This window comes from Thunnus albacares, chromosome 2 (assembly GCF_914725855.1).
Source record: "Thunnus albacares chromosome 2, fThuAlb1.1, whole genome shotgun sequence".
Classification (NCBI taxonomy): domain Eukaryota; kingdom Metazoa; phylum Chordata; class Actinopteri; order Scombriformes; family Scombridae; genus Thunnus; species Thunnus albacares.
In genome coordinates, this window is record NC_058107.1 from 13,080,135 (window position 1) to 13,101,748 (window position 21,614).

At 41.6% G+C, this 21,614-nt stretch overlaps 1 protein-coding gene across 5 annotated transcripts in view; it reads left to right on the forward strand.

The window, feature by feature from the left end:
• The window catches only part of rimbp2b (RIMS binding protein 2b), an 82,798-nt gene that overhangs the window by 14,042 nt on the left and 47,142 nt on the right, over positions 1-21,614 (forward strand). The window lies entirely within an intron of this gene.

Consider the following 21,614-nt stretch of genomic DNA (forward strand, 5'->3'; position numbering starts at 1 on the left):
GTATGTTATCATTCTTAAAGATTCAGTAATGTTTAAATATCCCCCAAATTTAGCACACTGATGTCAACGATCTGGTTTAAACACTGTTGTAGCGTTGTCTCCTGTGGTGTGGGGACACCCAGTAGCCATGTTGTTGCAATGCTGTGGACAGTAAACAGCGGGTTTCCAGAATGAAACTGGCTTCGTCTTCCTCAGGCTTCCTCCAGGCTGCATTCTCACAGCGGAGGCTGCTTGTAATTCCCCCGGCTTCCCCTGACGTCTGTGGTTCAATATGAATGAGCTGCATCGATTAAACCTCAGTGTGGTGCGTGTGCTGAGGGGATGAGTCGTGTGTGTGTGTGTGTGTGTGTGTGTCTGCGTGTGTGTGTATGTGTGGGGCTGCTGGCTTTCTCTCCTGTGTGTCCTCAGCACCAGACTGTTGTTTTCACAGAGGGTGACATTATGGTTGACATCTTTTGGCGGAAGCATAAACTGAAGCTTTGTTGTTTGCAGCTTCTTCCTGCGTGTTAATTAACAGTTAATGTAACTGATATTTCCTAATGGAGTGAAGAGAGAGGAGTTATATTGGCAGAAATGGTAACACAAGAAACTAACGAACAGCGCTGACAGAGTTGATGTCTGTATTGACTTTCTCTTTTCATGTTTTCTGCTTTTGGTTCGGATGGTTTGCATTCACACTGCACTACAGAAACACACGTTCTCACATGGCTATCACAACCCTCAAACCTTCTTGTCTCACGCACGGAGAGTGTGGCCTTCTCGTGTTAAAGTCCGCGAGCTGTAGTCTATAGGGGTGCGAGGTTAGCAATACTGACTGTTTGCATAATGAGGGTGGTGTGAACTTTATTTTTAAAGTCTCCGCCTGCTTGTGACAGGGCTACTTGATAATTAGCTTGTCAACATTTCTTAAGGGCTCGCCTGCCTCCTCAGTCATGTGCAGCAGCATTTTTAAAAGAGACTAAATGTGAATAATAACATATATTTCAAAACTGGAATTAATTTAATTTCAGTTTAATCAAACTTTTATTAATCAAGTTCCCTAAAGATATTGTCATAAGTCGGTGGAAAGAACATGAGTGTGTGTATGCCTTCAAATGCTTTTGGCAGTGAATCAACAGAACGTTTGATGTGTCTTCTGATAATTATAACATTCATGAATGAGGTCTGGTTATCCAAAAGCTCTTCTGTCGTACCTGTGGTGGTTGCTTGGAAACGAGTGCTTTTGAAGTCTGCGTGCATCCTATTTTGTCATTAAGCTGGCGTTTTGAAGCGCTCAGTCAACAGAGAACTGGACTGGGAAGAACAAGGGTATTGGAGAGAGGGATGGGTGGGTTGGAGGTGGTGTTGTTAATTCCCTGAAGTGGAAAAACAGCCGATTATGGATCCTGAAAGATTGGCATACCATCAGTAATTACCAGTACTGCATGATCCTATGTAAGACTGTGTGAAGTGGTAATGAAAAACTGACAGAGCATGAGGCACTTCTTCAGCAAGCACCATTAGCCTGCAGCTCTGTTATCTTATGATGGAGATGCAATCAACTAACCGCAGACGCACCCTGGTAAAGGTGTCTTCCTTGTGTACACAGCTGTCTGCGGGCGTTACATCTTTCCGTCTCACGCAGCATGTGTGTATTCCTGTGAGCAAGCTTGATAAAAGTGACATTTTTTAACTTTGCCCTAGAGATTTTGTACCCTTTTTGTTACCTTTGTTGCTTGTCCTCTTTTAGGATTGCGGATTTGTGCTAGAGAGAGAATTTTACAGATACTGACTTATAGATGTTACTCTGCAAAAGCTGACATTTACATAACGTTTTCGTCTGTTACAGGACTTTTTATTGTATGACTGCAGGAGGATTTGAGATTAAGGGACATGTCACTTTCCTGCCTACACACTGCATTACGCATTTACAGTGCAATTCTGGAAAAAATGGTCAGTGAGATCATTAAAGTCTGGCCTTATACTTCAGTCACATTTAGATATAACATGTCAGTCATGTTTTGGGCATTAACCTGCTCATACTGTTGTGAAATCAGTGCATTCAAACCAACAGAATAGAAAGTTTCAACCAATCAACACATTTATTTTCCTCCAAGCCCTCTGCTTCTTCAAAGCGATACTACAGTATACATCTTTTGCTGAACAGCGGCCACTGTGGCCAAATGTGATAGTTATGTAATAATGGTAAATTTAGTGTTACAGTTGCACAAGTCGAACACAGTAAACATGTCAGTGAAATGCCTCAGTAATGTACTTTAATACAGTAATATCTATCTAAAGTTTGCTAAAATTAGCGAACTTCAGCCACCATATGCTACTGGTCATACCAGAACAAGTAAGGTTGTATCAGCAAAATCAAAAGTTACAGTCTTGCTTTAAATTATCCTGAAAACCTGACAGGAATGGCTGTAGACTTTGAATGTCTTTAAAGTCTTTACCCATGTTTTCATCCAGCTCTTCTGCAGGGGTAAACTTTTGAGGTAAATTGGCAGGCTTTCTAGGGTGTCAAAAAATAAAACAGGCGCATCCGTCAAACGCTGGTCAAAGCGAGCGTTTGAGCATTTTTCAGCATTGAGCGTTTGACAGATGTGAGTTGCATGAAGATGTGCTGTTTAAAGTGGAGAAGATTTACTGCCTGATGGAGTAATGGGATGTGTGATGTTTTTGGTGTTACGAGATTGACGAGTCATTTCTGTGCATTTAAGATTATTCCTGTCTCTTTATCCCTCTGTTTTCCTCCTGTGCTCTGAATGACCCATCAGCATATTGATAAGCCGAGGATGTGAACCATTACCCATCTGTCTCTGGAGTGTCTCAGCCATGATGACAAGGGGCAAGACTTATTAGGGATGTGAACAGTTTCTCCTTGGTTAACTCCTGCCCTCATAACTATTCATGACTTGGAGGAGGCCTACAGTCAGGCCTACGGGTTTGCTCAGGCTGTGCTCAGTTTGATGGTCAAGTGAATCATCAGGCCGAGGCACATTTGAGTGTTGATCATGAATATGCATCACACAGATTGGAAAAAGTCACAGTCACTTCTCAGTATAGATATCATAGACTGTGGCGTACCCATCATGTTCCTCTAAACAAACAGAACTAAAAATATTCTGCATGTCTCATGCAGTCTCTCCTACACCACCGTCACTGCCCAGGTTTATCATTTATTCCAGTTTATTAATATTAAGAGGTCTGGGGTAGAATACATTCATTTCACTCAGAAAGGACCAGGACTGACAATCAGTCCCCTTCTCGCTGTGAGGCAACAGAGCTAAACTGTAACACCACGCTGCATCAGATATAATAATACTCCGAATACATTCAGTAGCTGACGCTGCACAAACACCGTGTTCCTGTGTTTCATGTGCCACATAATTCTGCTCCCCCGCCGATCCATTATTATTACTTTATTAGTACAAACTCACACTGACACACAGGTAGAAATCTCTGTGTTGTGACAGGATGTTGCGTGAAACAAACAGGTGTTGTAAATTGATTGCCACGTGTGAGTGTCTTATTTTTGCATGTGTATTTTTATATGTGTGTTTGTGCATGTATTGATGTGGGAGGCCCCTGTGCTAGGGGCCAACCTCATGTTTACATCACTTATAATGAAATTAGAGCCGCGTGGCGCCCACACTACAGGCCTCCACTGATCCTCTAATTCAATTACCCCCCTTATTAACGCTCAGATGCTGCTGGCTGACCCAGGACAACACACTGCTTTTACTACACACCATTCACTCTGCAGCCTTTTCTGCTTCTCCAGTGGGCTGACTAGTTATCAGCCATTGTCTTACCGACGCACAGGGCTCAACCAAGTTCTTCCTTGACATCTACTGTATGTCTTTCGTTATGACTTTAGTAGCAGGCCCAACGCTTTACTGCACTGATGCCAGGCACAGCTGAATAGACAGCTAACATTACCTAACATTGTGCAGTATGTGTGAAAATCTACAGTAAGAGTGGAGAATATTTTTGTGGGTTCATTTTTTTTTCACTTTTCCATTTTTCTGTCACATCTGTTGTCGCTGGACCTGCGGTGATTATTGGGAATATCAAATAATCTAGTGATTGTTTTTTCAAATAATTTCAAAAACAAAGAAGTGGGGATGTAAATGAATATGAATACATTATTTAGGTATGAGCAGATATGAACAGCATCCAAATCTGACGTTGCCCAGGTGTTATTTTTACTTCATGATGTGATAGTAAAGCCTGCACTCTGAAAACTACCCCCCGACCCCCCACCCCCACCCCCCATTTTTGTGACAAAGAAAGCAGCTTTGTCTTACAAGCCCAAAAGGAACCAAAAAGTACCCAATTCAGCTTTCAATTATTACAAATAACAGGAAAAGCAACTAAAAATGAATGTAAATGTTGACTGTTTTGTATTTTTAACTAACTGAAAATACTTGAGATTGTGATTCATTCATCTGAATTTCATCAAATCAAATATCAACCACAGAGTGAACACACAAAGCATAATGTATCATCACTCATGAACAGTAGACATGGATCTGACTCTCATCTCATTTTCTATCTGAGATACGAGCCTTGTATGTAAACTGTAAGACTGTGTTGCTATTGGAACAAGGCCCATTGCTTCTCTGCTGTAACAGGTCTGCAAGGAGCTGGCGGGATGCATGGCATAATTTAACACTCAGGGTATCTGGTGCCAGCGCGTAAACAGACAAAGGCACACACACACACACACACAAACATACATACACACAGTCCTGTATGTAGCCGAAGGGCGGGCCTTTACCTTACCAGATTACGGTACACTTATGATGCTGAGATAACGTTTATCGCAGCCTTATCACAGATACCAGAGAGAGGCAGAGTCCTCTCCAGTCTCTTCCAGGGTCAGGTGTTTCCAAGCCTGCTGACACCAGCCACCTTCATCTACAGTCTGGCCTGTCATGATGGCCATGGGCTTTAACATCACACTACTCTCTGTATTTATTCAGCAGCAGTGTGGCACCATGTAGGGAAAAACCCCCACTGTCACTCCAAAAAAAAAAAAAAAAAATACAGATTTGAGATAATATGGCTACTTTCAAGTTCAGGAATAGACCTCTAAAATAAAAATATATACAGTCCTGATAGTGCTTTATTATGCCAAACTAAAAGGGACTACATTAAAAATAGCAGTAGAAACATTGCCTCATATCACAGATTAAATGCTGCGGGAAGTGTATGAAACTAAGCTGGTTAATGGGTTTATCACAGGTTTGCAGAATCCTCTGTCTTTTGACCCGCTTGAGTGCATGCATGATACAATGAGGCTAAATCATCTCATGCCCATATTCAGGATTTCAAAGCTAAATCTCTGCCAAGTTTCTCAATCTCTAGCAACTGCATTGAGCTTATTAAAATTTCAATCTGCTACAGGCTCTCTTTCTCGCCTCGCAGGATGAATGTGCCCTTTTAATAATGTAACCGGTTTTAACAAGATCGTAAAATGTTCATCTAACTTTCATAAGCCCTGTTAGCAAAGTGACAAATTCATATGATGGCAACAATCACTTTGGCAGTCCCTCAGTTTTAGAAATGAGAACACAGTCAGTTTTTTTTCACTTTCTCTTTCTGTGCAGCTCCGTGGAGGCCAGAGTTTTGTGCCTAAGTTTACAGCAGCCTGCAGGGGAGGCTGAGCTTGTTGCTGTGTCACCCCTGTGGCTCCAAAATAGAGGTTAGTCATGATGGTGGAGATTTAGATTGGCCTTCTGGTAACTGATAGTGCTCCACTGAACACTCCCCTTCTCCTCTGCCTCATCTATAATGTACATGAGTTACACAGGACTAAACCCTGAAAACTCAGCCTATTTAGGTGCAGCTTGAGCATCTCCCACTTGATGGCTTTTATAATCCATTCATGGCTGGTGAGTGCTCTCTGTTTTTACACTATTTAATATAGTATGTGTTTCAGTAACATTAGTTGAATTAGGCAGGCCCGCTTCAGTTTCCACAGGGGGGCCAGATTTAAACGTGGTTGAAAACATATATTTTTACAGGGTAAAAATGCCATACCACTATGTGACAAGAGAACGCCTCATATTAAGATAATGCTTAACAACCCGCGCTTTATTACAAAAACACATTACAGACTTGTTAATTACACACTCTTACTTGCTCCATGTCTGCGTCAGAGCGCATCACAGTGTAGCATAAGCATTTACTAGTACAAACTTAATTAACAAGAATGTAGCTTAAGCAAAAGCTGGCTAATATCACCAAAATACCACAACATAACATAACGAGTTTAAATGTGTTTGTAATCCAACTGTCCTGAGCAGCGTGAGCATTGTTGGCCTTATTCCACAGCTCAGTGAACTCGGCCTCACAGCGGAGTTTCTAAACGCACTCTGCGACACTCACCACCTACAGTTTTCTAAACCACTGGACTCACTGTTAGAAGAGCTGCAGGCGACATGTCTCGGTGTGGAATCTCTGTCCTGAGGACCTTGTCCTTCCATTCATTCAGGCATTTGCATGTGAGGTCTCTGTCAAAGGCCAACTGCACCAGCTGCGCCTTGCATGCATGGACTGACGGTGGTCAGTGAAGACATTCCTCAACACTGGGAATGAATTTTGAATGTTTAATATATTTAATGCAGACAGTGATCTATCTGTACACAATTTTTAAAAAAAATTCTTTATTTAATTCTGTGCTGGGCATAAATGTACTGCTACAGTCTGGGACATGGGCTGCTCTCTTATTTATTAGAAAGAATACGACGACAAATTCCATGTACAACCCACAAATGGAATTCAGTAAGGCGAAAAAGCTGCAAAACTGTGATAAATCAGTGGTTTGCCCTGTCTTGACGGAGGAAACCTCAGTTGTGTCTTCAGCATTCAAATCTCCTACCAACTATGACACCCAGAATGTTTTGGCAGCGCACCACTTAGCTGTAGCATGGATGCATGCTAGAACCTAAAAAACGGATAAATTCTCCATAGCAAGACTCCAAACAAACATAACTCATGGCATTTTGTAAAGGACAACATTCTGAAGTTAGATTAGTAAGCCAGTTAATGTTAGCTAACGTAGCTGACGTTAGCTAACATTAACTGCCTTTACACTGTATTCCAGCCGTTCACAAGTCTGGTACCACAATGACACTAAAGAGCAACTCTTGTTCTGAAACAAACGGCCAGGGTTGTGGTCCAATGACAGTCACACCCGATCCCCTGTGAACTGATGACAACGGCTGAGCTCCAGCTGCATGGCTAACGTTAAAGTTAGCTTGGCCTTCTTCATGATTTCGTCCCCTCCTCCTCCCACAACAACCTGTCTTTCTTTTGTTTCAAAGCTGGACATCTCTTCATTTTTGTTGGTTGAATTTGCTTTAACATTAAGCCATTTTCGTAAACTGTATCCATCTTCACCATAGGTACTTTTTATTAATGCTAGCTCCCAAAATTCTTTGAGTGGCAAGCTTAAGCTTTCACCATTAATTTCGCAGTTATGTGTGAAATGTTTGATGGTTGCTGGTCTTCCTGAAAATTAAATTTTGTACCAAAACAGGTTTCAGTGTTTCCCCTATAATTGTACAGGCCAAGGAGAACCCCTGCCAGGCCAAAAAATATTTTTTAAATGCCAAAAATAACGCCAAATATCCATTCATTCGAAAATCAATAGCGTTTCGGAACCTCTGAGCAGCTCTGTTTCGAAACGCGAGTCAACGTGTGTAACTCCTTTTAAGCGAGTGAGTGGTTAAGTGAGAGAGCGAGCGTCAGAAAAGTGACGGTGAATGTGAGCAGAGCAGAGACCAAATCAGGTGGTGCGGCATTCAGCTGCAGGGTTGAGCGGAGGTGTGGGCGTGTTCATATGTCCTCCGGAAAGTAACCGCTGTGAAACAATCAAAAAATAACGTTTTATTGATCTGATTCACTGGCATTCTCGCTACCAGCGCTCCCTCTCTTCATTCACTCTCCAGCTCGCTCGACCACTGCTGCTCTTTCTCTCTCGTCTTTTTTAAAATGAGTCAAAATGAAGCAGACAGCAAAGCTTAACTTTACTTTTAACGTTAGTTGTCGTTAGGTAGTAAGTTGTCAATCTGGCAGTAAATGTACAGTGATGACCCCCTCCCCCATGCAAATGCAATGCAATGCAAAACACACATATTTTTTCTTTTTATTAGAAAATTAATTTTGTCAGATGGAGGGTACAACATGGCATAGATGGGTGGGTATGTGTGTGTGGGGGGGCAGGAGATGCGCCTTGGGGGTGACATTGCACCCCAATGCCCCTCCTAGCGACGGGCCCGGAACTAGGGCAGGGTCAGGGTGGTGTGTATGCAAAAGCTGCTGGCTAATTTAGTTGAGTGTGCGTGCGCCTCGCCCTCTCAGGCGTTGTTGGAGTAATGTGACCTTCATAGGGAGATTAAAATACGTAGCAGGCATGTACTGATTTTTGGACTGGCCACTGGTATTTATTGACTCAGTCAGTCCATAAATATTGATACCTGCTCTCCTAAAGAGAGGTCTGACTTTGTGTATCATTTGTGCACTTATGCACTGATGGAGCTAAAGAAAAAGAAAACTAGCATGAAATAATGGTACCTGATTAAAAGAAGAATAATTGGTAGCACATGTGTTTTGGTAACCTAAATCTGTTTCTGACCCAGCAGGAGCTTAATAAAGTCATTCCCATTATGTAGTGGCTAATTACAATGCCTGTCACTGAAGTCCCCAGGCTGCACTGTCAAGTGCAAGAGTAGTTTAAAGGGACAGTTCATGACTAAACACAATAAAACCTGTTTTATTGTGTTTACTTTAACCGCAGTATTGTGTATCCATTTATTTAGTTGTGGTGTGACATGCTGAGGTTTAGATAATGGTTGTAGCTCCAACAATGCAGTGCACTCTTTGGCATTTGTTTTGTGCTCAGTGAGCAATTTAGCATTGCACTATCATTAAGTTGGAGGACTCACAAGAGAGAGAGATTAAAAGCACAATGGTCAGAACTGAAGCAGTAGAGGGCGAGATATCCTGACTTTCAGTCCCTAGTAAAGCTCCAGCCAAACAAAACACTGGATCCCTCAATTCCCATAATGCAACTCAGTAGTGTCTTTTGTAAGACCCTCCCTGCCTGGTAAATCCTCACATCTTTCAAACTCCAATCCCAACTTTCTGACACAGGCTTTCTATAACAAATTTGTACTCTCAGGTCTCAAGCCAGATGACATCACTATGACATCATCAGGGTTATTTTTTCAGACTTTAAAAAGCTCCATCCAGAGCCACAGACGGCATCATACAACTATCATACAACTATCATGACATGTTGACAGATTTTCATGTGAAAAATAGTGGAATGCCCCTTTAAAAATGTATGCCTTTTGTTATTTGGCTCTCATTTCATAAATATGCATTATTTGTTGAACATGAAACCGGCTTTGTTTTTAAATCTTTGTGTAGTTGTAAATAATCAGGAGGTGGGCGATTGTGCTCAGTCTAGTGCCCCGTAATTAGATCAGTGCCTGGGTGGAATTAAAGGCCAACGATGGCTGCCAGCGTTTCTCATACAGACAGAGGAGCTGACTGATAAGCTGGCCACTCACAGTGTCAGAAGAGTTGGGATGAGCTGTGTTTGTCTGGAGCTATTGTATCATTGTATCCTGCTATAACCCTCTCTTGCTTCCTTTGTCTCAGTCGGTAATGCTGTTCATCAGAGCGTTTTGTTCAGTGGTTAGACGTGTTTTTTTTTCTCAGAGCGGGTTGTTGACTGTTAAGTTTACTCTCCTCCTACTTGCTGCATTTGAGATGATGCCTTTGTGAGGTTTTTGTTCTTAGTAGGTACTTTGGGATGAGTGTGAGAGGCAAATGGTCCTGACAGGCCGACGTGGGATGACTCACACTGCTGACATGACTTTTTGTCCAATGAGTTCACCAGGAAAAGGTTGTCTTCTGGGTCACTCGCTTAGATTGCATCTCTCTCCTTCTCTCCTTCTCCTTCAGACTTTTTTTTTTTAGCTAATGTCTTAGGTATCTCAAGGATTTCTGGTGAAATGAGAACCAGCTCAGGATCCCCTCTGCATCAGTGGGAAAGTCCTGTGAATGTCCTGATTAGAGTGAAAGCACGGAGCGAATAAACATACCCTACTGTATACTGTATTTTGTATATTTTATCAGCATCCAGAAAAGATAGCAAGGAGCCAGTCTTCCACTCTCACTGCTGCATCCAATTGTACTCAAAGCGTAGTCTGACACAGGTCTTACAGAGCACTGAGCCACTTCTCAGGGACTGAATATTTAACTTGCACCCTCATAGAGAGTAAAAAACAGATCAGAAAATGTCTGGGAGTCAAAGAATACCTGTTAACATTTTCAGGATAGGCTTTCCTATCATTGCTGCATGAATACACTGTCCTGTAGTACATGAAGTTGTTACACTGGCCTTGAGTTCATATTAATTTACTGTGTCAGTCTTTGATGCTGTGTTATTGGGCGACTGGAGCTTTGGCAGTGTGCTGTAATTTAATCGGCAGGCTTAGATAGCACCATGGACTTCAACTGAACTTCAGGATCAGGTTGCAGACTGATGCTGCGGTTTCAGAATTCTGTGAAGACAGCTCTGTCTGTCTCTCCATCACTACGGTCCGGACAGACATCTGGAGACCGAAACTTGCTGTTTGTTACCTGCTTCTCGTCTGGATATGAGGGAATTAGTCTTTCAGTCTTGCACCGTCTCTGTGTGGGAGAAGGTAAGGCTGGGCTAGTGAGAGTGCTTAGAAAAAAGGTAACCTTTGTATGATGTGGGTGAGTAAATTCAGGGGGTCAGGGGAAAGTTCAGCCCAATGAATTAAATTCTGCTTGTTTGATGTTTTTCACAAGCCTAACGGAGGCCAGTCTGTTTCCTTTCCTGACTTTTCCTGACATAACTGTTTTTTGAGTGTTCACTCTTTTATAACACAAAATTAACTACTGGGATTCTACTGGTGTTAAACTCTTCTGTACTAAAATAATTATTCCTTGTAGAATTCAACTTTTCATTGATGACAAGCGCTTATTTTAGTAAGTAATTTATTATAATGTTTGGACTTTAAGTCTTATTTTTTACTTAAACGTGCAGTGTGTAGAATTTAGTGGCATCTAGTGGAACGGACTTGGCAGAAATGGAAATGGTTTTATTTAGTGTATAATCACCTGAAAATAAGAATTGTAGTGTTTTTATTACCTTAGAATGAGCCATTTATATCTACACAGGGAGCGGGTCCTCTTCCATGGAGCCCACCATGTTGCACCACCATGTTTTTCACACTGGTCCTTTAAAGCCTTTGAGAAACTCTGCCAGTGGCTTCACCTCCGTCCAGTGCTGTCCTTCAAGAGCGTTCTGAATGTTTCTGGAAATTTCTAGAAACTAGCATCATTACTTAAAAATGGGCAGATCTCTGCAGTAGAAACTGGATTTGGTTACAGTATAAATGGACTTTGAGGGAACAAGATTACATCACTTAGTTGGCTCTGATATATTTTAAAGAAACGTTGTGCCTTTTTGTGCTACTGTAGTTATTAAAATGACTAGAGCTGACTTATTAATTGTTTTTGATTAGTCCATCTAACAGTCTAATAGTGAAAATTGTCCGAGACAGGTCCAAGATGGTATCTTGAAATGTCTCGCGTTGTCAGATCAGTTCCAAAGATCAGACCTGAAACCCAAAGATGATCTGTTTACAATAATAGAAAACAGGGAAAAGCGAAAAATCCTCACATTGGAAAAGTTAAAACCAGACAGTTTTTTTTCAGGTTCCAGCTTATCAAGTGAGTTTTCACTTAATAATTGATGGAAATGATAAAATAATTATTGTTGCAGATACATTTTTTGTCCATTGACTAATTGTTTCAGCTCTAAAAAATGAATAATGTATTGAATAATTGAGTAATTTATTGAATTTGTGATATTTTACATTAACCCTATACTTTATAACATTTCATACCTTGTAAACTACAATTGTGTGAGCAGGGGCTGTAACATGACTACAATGGAAAGTCACTCATCATTATTCAAACATTAAGCTTAGGCTTTGGCCCAACCCAGTAGTGTCTAATGCCCCTGATCAATTAGTATGCTACATAGGAGCTGTTGTACTGACTTCTTGTTGCATAACACTTTAACTGCATGTACATTTACCAGCGAGGAGTCCTTTACCTGCTGTTGTTTGATAACTGTGGTGTATTTTAACCATGTTCATGTGAGATAGGGCGCACAGTATTTCCTTGCTGCATTGCTGCCATAAGCACCGTCTTCCACTTAAAGAATGCCTCTCCCCTCTTTCTCTCTCTGCACTGATGATGACTCACACTCCAACACACCCTGCAGAAATCTCCTCTCATGCACCGGAGAGAGCGAGAGAGAGAGAGAGAGAGAGACAGAGAGAGAGAGAGAGAGAGAGAGAGAGATGTCCCTTTATGTATGTAGCTCTCTCTCTCTCACACACACACAGACACACACACAATACTTGTTCATGTGTCCTGCTCTACCTGTCTGTTTACAGAAATACCTGTACTCATCAGTATTCTCCATGGTTTCCTGCAGGGTGGAAATGCAGCTGGTGTTTTTGCACTGCTAAACCCTTGAGTGTATTTTGCATTTATTCGGGCAACTTGTTCTCTTACCTTCAACCAAGGGGCTTCAGGAGAGCATTTACATTCATTAGATGCATTTAATACCTCTAAAAAAGAGAAGCCAAACCCTGAATGGCAAAAAGCACAATTTGAGGCTTCATTATTTCTACAGGAGTTGAGTATCACATCAGATCAGAATTACTAAACACTGCATCCATAAAGTATTGGGTGCAAAGGTGCCATTTATAGGTTTTCCTCGTGATCCTCTCACCGTAGGCTGCCCTCCAGTGAGGGAGCTAACATTGTGTGACATTTGCAGTGATGCTGAAGTCCGGCCTGCACGTGCTGCAGTGCCGTAGGTCCGTTACCCTCAGGCTTCTGCTTCTCTGGAAATAGAAAAAGAGCAAAGAGACCGAGCGTGATTAATGGCCATATATGTGCAGCTGAAAACACAACAGGCCTGTCTGCCGCCATCTCCTAACACACGGCCCCACAGGCGTAATTACGTAACAGATCTGCAAAGTTGCTCATGCTGATTCTTAATTGCTTTAGTTCATTTATTGTATGTGATTGCGGCTGCGAGGGCTTGTGCGACGCATGCGTGTCAGGTGGGATCACGATCACAGTGAGATGTGAGCGGTTTCAGATTCAGAGTGGTTTGCCCCGCAATGGGTCGCTATCCTCTTATTTACCATGCCCTCTAGTTTAGCTCTCAGGACTGTCTTTGGAAGAAATGTTTTATCTCTCCCCCTCGTGCCAGGCAGGATTTGACTGGCACTCAGTTTTTTTCTATTAAGAATGTGCTATTTTTAGCGCACTGTGTCAAAACACGGCTGTCTCATCCTGTGTATGTGCGCACTGAAATAACTTCCCTTCCCCAGAAGGCTTGAGTGGTCTCTTCAGCTACATGTGCTGAAGCCCTGTTTGCTTTGCTTCACACTGCATGCAGAGCCATTACGCAACCCTTTGCATCAGCCGCGGGGCCACCGGGCCAGAATCGCAGCCAGCTACCAATCACTCTCCCTCTCATCTACTCTTTCCCTCCTGTTTTTGTCTCCTTGTCTGTCTTTCTGTTCTGCCCTGACCCCTCTCTTAGTTCCCTTCTTAGTTCATATTTTTCAAGGTAAAGGAGAATGCGTGGTGCACTGATTTGTGTGTACCAAATTACAGCAGTCTGTGTTTTAGGGTTTCAGTAAAAGCTGTGGATTGCCGTTGGCATGCAGCGTGGTTCTCTCTTGGTGTACTGGAGTGTGAAGGCAGGTCAGTGGGGGCCAGCGGAAGAGGAGAGGATGATCTGTCCTTTGTTGTCAGTGGGCTTCCTGTGCGCTCTTCCTCATCTTAATGCAAAGTAGAAGGTTGTACTTTCAGAAGTGTTGGACCTCGAATGGGCACAGTCTGCAGTACTCCACTAATTGTTTGATCTGCCATATTGCACAGTGCTTCTTGGCAGGTTTAATAGAGACTTGAATGTGCCTTGAATTCTTAATGTGCCATCGGCTGATAACGATAAAGTGTAACATGCAGATCATTGAAATATTCTCATGATAAACATTCACATAGTACCCAGGCACATTCATTGTATGTTTGATGTTTTTCCTGTTGGCCATGTAAACAGATGAGTTTAAGATTTTGTGTATTCTCACTACCTCAGTATATAATGTACATAAGTGTACTGTAGGCGTACATTTACGAGTCAGATTGGTGAGCTGGTGTAGATAATACAAATACTGCAAAAGCAGTGGAAGACGTATTTAGTAGTTTGACATTTTAACACTTCTTCGCTTTCTAGTGGAGAGTTGGGAAGATTAATACATGTCTGTCTGTTAAATAGAAGGCAAGCAGCCAGCAGCCAGTTAGCTTAGCATAAAGACAGGAAACAACTGGATTGTCTTTCACCTAACATCTGCTTCCAGCTAATAAATAGTCTGGCACCTCCTAAATAAAACAGCAAATTATCATTTTTACACTTCAGTCACATTTAATTGTTACATTTTCAAAGAGATAGCTGTTTATTCACTTCCTTATAGACCGACAGATCAATACCACTCTCTTGACTACACCATATGAAGCTAGCTAACCATTTAGCTTAGCTTAGCTTAGTTTAGCTTAAAGACTGGAAACAGAAAAAACAGCTAGTCTGACTCTGTCCAAAAGTTAAAAAAAAAAACAAAAAACAAAAACCCACCAACCAGCATGTCTTAAGCTTAGTAATTAACACATTTTATCTTGTTTTGTTTAATTTGTACATAAACCAAAGTGTACTAACAACAAGTTTTACAAAGAGAAGCAAAGCCAGGCTAGCTGTTTCCCCCTGTGGTAAGATCAACTAATCCGCTGCTGGCTGTAGCTTCATATTTAAGGGCCAGATATGAGAGTGGCATCCATCTTCTTCATCTAACTTTCAGCAAGGAAGCAAATAAGCGTTTTTCCTAAAAAGTTAAATTGCTTTTGTCTGAGTAGTAAATACTGACTGAAGCATATTCTGTGCAATATAAGCAACACATATTATAATACCCATGGAGTTTGTAGAGAGAAATTACAAGCAAATTATGTTCTAGAAATTAAAAGCACATTATGTTCCATTTATGTCCACTTGTGTGTGGAGAGGATGTCTGCTGTGACATCTCACACTAGCTGAACCTTGCATATCAACACACAGCTGAGACTCTATTAAGGTGGTAAATGAGCCTGATACAGATATTTGAAGTAGCTCAGAGTTTTAATTGAATGAAACAGAATGTCAGAGGAGTTGTGTTGACCCTCTCACACTCTCTTTCTCTCTCTCTCTCTCTCACACACACACACACACATTCTTGGCTGCTCTTAATCACGTCTACTCTGTCTGGCGGTCTCCAGGTATATCTTGTCACCTTTTTTTGGGCGGCCATTCACATAAGAGTCAGTATTTGCATCTCAGTCCTAAATTGACCTGAGACATGTTTTTCTTCTTCTAATAACTTTCATAATTAATCTCTCTGCCTGTAAAAATCCAGTGCATTGCAGTCAATTAGACCTGGGAAAACAAAAAAGTCCATTACGACTGTTATTGTCATGTAGACATTAGACTAGCTCTCTATGTCTCCATTCCGCCTCCATTCGCCCACCTATCTGTTTTGGACACTTCAGAGTCAATTTTTCCAAAGCAAAAGCAAAATTGGAGTTCTTTTTTTTTTTTTGTCCTGCTGAATACTCAAATTGGAGTTTCAAGTATTAGAAATAGAGAGTCCAATGATTGACAGGTTGGAGTATTGTTTTTCTGCTGTTTATCCTCTCCCCTATGTGCAGGAATCAAAATCCTGACAGCCCCTTTCTGATCCCTGGATGAGGACCAGCGAGCATATTGACAATTGAGCCTTGTGCAGCCGCAGCCATCTACTCCAGGCTGTTGTTTATATGCTAATGCCAGACTCTCTCTCCCGCACGACCGCCTCACTCTCTGTTGTGGTGTTGGCCGTGCACAGCAGGCTTTAGCTCCTCATATCAATCTTAACTTATTTAGTTGGACTAAAAGTGACACCTTTGTGCAGAATGTCTGTGAGATCCTGATATCTGTTAAATTTAGTTTACCAGGAAAGGTGCGCTGATTGCGAAATTTACTTCACTGTGGCTTCTGGGGAGTTGCAGACTGAAACAAAATTAGTTTCAGATTTGCAGTCCTCATTTACCCTGGAGTTATGGGGCTCTCTGCTGTAAAGATAAGTAATTTGTTTTCAATTGAGACTCAGCAGGGACGCCTCCTTATTTGTGCTACTATGTCTGTATGACTACAATGTCTGTGAAAATTTGCAGGTAGATTTTCTGTTACTCATACATGTATGTTTTACTCCATTAACTAAATTCCACAAGCATTTATGTTGATATAAAATGAGTTGAAATACTACTTTTCATATTAGAATTATTTTTGTGAGCTTTAACTGTTGATCTAATTATTATATAATGCTGCTGATCAATTCATTCATCAAAATGTCCTTGACGGCACAATGAAAGTAACTGATCTATTTTTAATTCGCCTTCTTGCCTGTTTTGTTGTTATGCTTTCCCCACAGCGTCCATTGCAAACACTATGATAATAATAGAGCTGAATGGAATCAGTGTGTATCTGTTGCTTGCATTATCTGACCACTTGTATGATTTGGCACTTGCTGTTGTGGGCAGCAGGTCCTGTGTTGCTACTCAGGTAATGACCAGTAATTGAGTGTCCTGTAAATTGGCAGTGATGGTTAGAGAGTGTCTCCCAGATGGGAGGCAAAGGCGTCTGTTTCTTGTGCGATTGTGCCAGACTCCTGTGGGGTGAAAGCCTCACTCTTTATCTCCTCCTGGGCACCACCTGTCTTCCATTACTGGACACAGGATCCCTTCACCCACACCCTAATGTTGAAAACTCCTCACTGTCTGTTTTTTCTAAGGCCAAAAGCCAAGTCTGACACCTCATAATAATCAACTCACACACAGAAAGCCTTTTCTAAGTCGCAGCCAGATGATCCTCGACACCAGGCCTACCTACGACCTTCCTCTCCATTTTCCGCTTTCTCTGGCATTAAGGAGCCATTAATGGACACATCTGCGGGGTCAGGCTGACAGCAGCTCTTGGCAAGCGTCGGACTAAAGGGAGGGATGTGAAAGCTTAGTGCTGAAACTCAGGTTAGAAAAGGCAAGGATCTGTTTCATCTCCACCTAAATTAAACAGGAAAACTCCTGTGTTGTAACAGCCAGCTCTAACGGTTTACCAGCAGCTTTGTACACGCTATATTTTGCCAAAATTAAGTTTTTTCCCCCTTTGACAAAGGATATGAAAGTTAAGGTGTACTCATTATATTGGCTTTGCAATCTGGAGAGCAAACTAATTGGTCACCAGCTGTTGAAATGTAGTTAATGAATGGAAAGGGAATGGAGAGCTGTTCTCTCTGCAACCAGTACAGCTCCTCCCTGCAGGATGGAGCAGCATATGTCTGTGGCTCTGGCTCAGGATCAAAGCGGGAGACAAGCCACCTCAGCTGGTGACAGCCCCTTTGCCTAAAACAGTCTGAACTCTCTCTGTGTGGGGCAGGAAGACGGTTAAATTAGCAGCAGCCAGTGTAGAATAAGTAAGAGTTTATCATTACATTTTGTTGAATGTGCCTTTTAAACTGAGGCAAAGAAAGGGGATGTACCACCAGAGCTTTTGGTAGATACTGCAGACTGTACTTCAAAGTCTGCTGCCGTCATGCTATGAATCACGATGTGAGAACAGCATCAGTACTGACGTGTTATTGCTATCTGATACAGTAGAGCACAGCTGGTAATCCGGTGGGTGAAAGAGGGAGTCCCTGTGCCGCTGTGACTCCTGAATCATTTCATAAATGATAGGTGTTGGTGAAATTACTGGACATAATTGTCACAGCTAATGATAAACAATCCTTTCTGGGCCAAAGGCTGCACTAGTTTTGATCTGAAGGATCACTGTATAGCTCGTAATTATCCATCTTAGTCTACCTTGACATTTCATAGGTCAGTGATTTTGCATCAGCAGGGACATTGGGATAACACTGGATCAGAACAAATAGGACAGCATGTAATATTTTGTGTTATAATCAGCTTATCTGGTTGGGGCCCAAGTGTGCAGACAAACAGGCAGCCTGGTTCGATGTGAATTAATTTGATCATGGCAGGTTTACGAGATTCTCTTTCTCTGTTGGCTTCTGACGGAGAGGGACGCAGATGTGAGAGCACAACTCCCCATAGAAGAGGAGTGAGTGATTCTGGCAAAGTCATGACAGCATGAAGGGAAAGATGGCTGCTCCTTTAACTCGTTTTTGCCGAGGCATTGCTGTTTTCAGATTTGTCTGGTGGAGTTTGTCTTCTGTCTGTCTGTGCCAAATAAGAGGATAAAAGAAATGCTATGTATCTTTTACAGCTATATATTATGTGATTTATATGGCATATATATTATTAAACAGGAAAAAAATGAGTTTAAATACCTGCAAGACTATGTTATAAAATCATTGCATTCCAGACACATGTGGCCAGATCAACTGCTATTTGGTCTAACCTAACTGCTTTATTCGTATTTATTTTGTGCGACACTTGCCATTAACCTTCAGGTAATGATTGCTAAAAACATCTTGTAGAATAATGTACTGAAGCTTTCAACATGGCTCCATATTATTTTTTTACAGTGTGAAATGGTTTGAAATGATTTGTTGTGTAGAGTGTCTTTGAGTTGTTTTGATGCTCACAGATGAATCAGTAGATCCATATTCACAAAGAGAATATGAACCAAGATAAACTGATGCCCTACATCTATGGGCAGTCTAAAGTAATGATTTCATATGAGCAACCTAATTGCAGGCTGTTAATGCCAACTTGTTCTCTCTGTGAGTGTGTCCATGGCTGCTAAAATGAATAAACAGAGGCCTCTACTGCGGATAATGAGTTTGCTGCGGCCGTCAAGTACCTGGATTTCCTGTGTGTACAGTTTCATATTAGTGAGTCTTCATTTGTTCTCCTGTGTTTGCTCCCCTGCTCAGTTACCAGTGTTGACACTGCCTCCTGAGGGTTGAACACTCTGTCCTGACGGTTCAGAGAGCGGTCCATCATCTCAGCAGCTCGTCTACCTGCACGGCTACTGGCCACTCTAATGAGAATGAGCCGGCCATGAGGCGTGATACTACACATGTCTCTTGAATGGTTTGCAGCATTTATTCAAGCAATGCTATAGCCTTTTTCCAATATAATATGTAAACATTTTTATCTTGAATTGAGGTTGATATGACTATGTCTATAATAAGTCTAACAACACTTGAAATCTAATGTGAATGCAAGCTGATAGTCTAGCTCTGTAGCCTAGTAAACTATGACCTGGATATCACAACCTGCATTCCTATTAAATGCTTGCTGGGTTGTTTACTCTCTGAAATATCAGTCCCAACAGGACACCTCATTGTGATTTCAGCCCCGAATGACTGATTTTGGAAATTGGAATACAATTTGCAGATTTTTTTTTTTTCAGAAAGATGAAATTGTGGAAATGTTCAGAAATTGCAAAGCTGTGGGGAAAAATGTGAAATGTTTGGTGGAGAAAGTCCTACCTGTGAAAAAAGTCAGAAGTTGGATTATTGAGGTTGAGTATTGATTTTATTTAACCTGGGTTAATTACGTATTTTGAAGAAAAGATTGTTTTGTAGAAAATGGCATTCAGTGGAAAAAGTTGTGGGAATTTGACATTTTTTTTCATTTGCAATAATTCTTTCAATGATCAAATATTCCTTGAGAGACTTAAATTTAGGGCCTCATATACACCTGGTATGGACATGTAATCTGTATCTGGATAAATTCTGGATAATGACATCTGATCCATAGGTCTTTTCATTTACAGCTGGTATTAAAATGTCTTCTCAATTGTACCCCCATTATGCTTGGATCACAATATGTAAATTAGTTACAGGCGGACCTGGCGGATGATTGTAGCTATTGTGGGGCTTCCTTTAGCTGGCAGAAAGAGGAGGAGCTAGGTACTTTTCAACTTACTTTATTTCTCATGAATGTGGTCATTCTGTGCAGTTTGCATTTACACCTGGCTGAGATCCGATCACAATGCGAGTCTGACCACCTCCAAACGTGTCCGGCCGATCCGATCGCATTCTGATCACAGTGCGTTCTGAGTGCATTTACACCTTCACTGTTTTTCCTTACCCACATACAGATGGCATTTTATAGCCAAGTGTAAATGGGGGTATAGATGTTTGGAAGGAGAGTCAAATGAGATAAGTGCATATTCACCTGTCATGTTATGTTTCTAGTTTAAGAGAATTAAGCTTTTGTGTGTATCTATGTGACTAAGTCATCCTCTGCACTTCTGTGGATCTCTATTGCACTATTGTTCTGCAATCTCTGATAAAATGGAAAAACAACATCACTTCGTCTTGGTGCAGGGAGTCAATCCCCAAATTTACAGTCTATATAAAGAACATATTTTCCCGCCCAAACACTTGTACTTTGTTCATGTTTTGGTCATACAGGTTTTTACGGGAACTGTCTTTTGTTAAGAGGCGTTTACTGCTCTGCTATGAGAGATGAAGGTTACCATGTGAACTGAATGACAGTCTGCAGAATCCTGGCCAGAAAATCCAGCTGGGGATGAGTAAGCCTCTGTGTCTGAGTGGGCAACAGCAGTGGGCTTCCAGCATTTGCTTGGTTGCAGCAGTAATCATCAGATGTTCTCTGTGGACTTTTAGTCAGCGAAATGGTTTCAGCTGCCAAAACACAAAAATAAAACCTGTTTATTCTCCGATCATACTGTAGTTTCTCTCTATATCACGCTGCATTATTGAATCCAGCATTGTCATGTGTCACACAGGCAGATGAATAGATATCACAGCAATGCATAACACCTTCCTTTATCCCTGTAGGAGACTCTTGTGGCTGCACGAGTCATTGTTTAGTTTCTATTATCAAGGTAAAAGTCTCATCTGACATCTTGGTATTCATGCAGTGGGATTATCAGATTTACCATCCTCTCCCCAGAGACTCTCATACACATTGAGCCTGCTCTTTTAAAATTAGCCCCTTATTCCTACAGCCCTACATTTTATTATAGTTCATCCTTTTCGTTCTGCTTCCTGTCACTCCCCTTTCATCACTCTTTATTGTACAGGCCTTTGATAGTAGCAGGATAGTTCCCCTTCCTGTTCTTTTATTTGTTTTTCTTCTTGATCTTTCATTCATGATCAGCTCCCTCCCTCACCTCCCCTGCTGTCTCTACAGTATTTCCCCTTCTTCTCTTCTTCTTCTCCTCCGCCCTATGCTCTTCAGTAGTGTGTTAGACTCAAGACATCAGCATGCAGGTAGCGTAGCGTTCGGTGGCTCAGAGAGGTCAGACCCCGGCGATAGTGGCAGTTTCATTTTTGATTCTGCAGCGTGCTGAGACTCGTGGTTCGTGGTGGGGAGATAGAGAGAGTGTGAAAGAAAAAAAAGAGAGAGAGAAAGGAGGAGAGGAAGTGGAATCTAGACTAGGCTACTCCTTTTGCCACTGCTGCATGATGTTTAATATGCCTGATAGA